Below are 1,674 nucleotides of genomic sequence, written 5' to 3'. Positions count from 1 at the left end.
TGTAAACACTAAACAGGATGAGATGATATAACTATATGATGTCTTTATTAAATGGGTTGCCATGCCATAATTCAGATAGATGATGTGTATGTACTATGTAAACATGATGGCATGATATAATTCAAATATATGATTTATATAGTAAGCAAGTAAGCAGATGGCAATCCATATATGATGTAAAAACTAAGCAATGCAAGACAACATGCATGCCATGGGTAATATAACCCTGCCAAGTTTGAGCATAGACCTCAGGGGGGAAATAGGACTGGTCATCAGTCTCTGAATCCTCCTCTGAGGAGCTCTTTGTAAATAGCAAGATGTCTGCTTCAGCAGGTAGCATTGTCTGCTCTGAATACCTTGTTTTCACTCCAGATACTTCCATCACCGCTTCAAATGGCTGATGCACAGGAAGAGTAGTTGAATATACAAACGTTGTCGACAAATGGAACACGTAATACAAAAAAATGATAGCATGATATAATTCACATACATGATGATTGGCTAAACAGCATGGCATTGCATAATTCACATAGATAATGCCTTTGCAACAAGATAGCATTGTATAATTCACATATATAATGTCTTGCAATAAGATGGCAATGCATAATTCACATATATGGTAATTAGACACTGAACAGGTGGCATTCACACAAAGCATGTCTAAACTAATCAAATGACATAGCAATGCGAGACACCATACGCACGATATGAGCAACATAACCCTGCCAAGTTAGAGCATACACCTCGGGGGGGAATAGGACTGGTCATCTGTCTCTGAATCCTCCTCTGAGGAGCTATCCGTAACCAGCGAGATATGCGCTTCGTCAGATAGCATAGTCTGCTCTGAAGACCTTGTTTTCACTCCAGAATTTGCCATCACCGTGTCAAATGGCTGATGCACACGAAGAGCAGTTGAATGTACTAACATTGTTGACAAATGTAATATGTAAGAAAAAAAGGATGGCCTGATATAATTTACATATAAGATGACTGGCTAAGCAGGATGGCATTGCAAAATTCACATATATGATGCCTGGCTAAACAAGATGGCGTTGCATAATTCACATAAACGATGAATAAACTAAACAGATGGCATTCACACAAAGGATATCTAAACTAAGCAGATGACATATTTGATGTATAAAGTAAGCAATGCAAGACACCATATGCATGATATAACCAACATCAGCATGCTAAGTTAGAGCGAAGACCTCAGGGGGTAAATAGGACTTGTCTTCTTCTTCTGAATCCCCCTCAGAACAGATATCTTCCTCTCGATTGCAATCCGAAATGCGTGGAGGGGGGCTGCCTTTGCGCCTACCATGGAGCGACGTCTGCATGAAATTTTATTGCCATGCAAGGCTCGTCTCTTTTGCTCTACATGTTCAGTTCCATTGTTTACAATAACTGTCATGCATAGGAATAACACATAGTGAGATTATGTAAGGAGTGCATGCAGAAATCCAGAGTGATGGTAGCAACCTGTGGATAGACCCAAAACCAATAATAGCAGACAGATAATGGCTTCAGTTAAAAATACAGATAATGGCTTCTTTACTGTTTGTTTCCCACCCAACATGAAACTCATAGTAGACACTAGAGATTAACCAGATAGTAGATAGATACTATTGATAGCGGCCCCGATATGTACCCCACAACCATTTAAAGACTAAA

This window comes from Aegilops tauschii, chromosome 1, assembly GCF_002575655.3.
Source record: "Aegilops tauschii subsp. strangulata cultivar AL8/78 chromosome 1, Aet v6.0, whole genome shotgun sequence".
NCBI lineage: Eukaryota > Viridiplantae > Streptophyta > Magnoliopsida > Poales > Poaceae > Aegilops > Aegilops tauschii.
The sequence above is the reverse complement of the archived record's forward strand: the minus strand, read 5'-3'. Positions refer to the sequence as shown.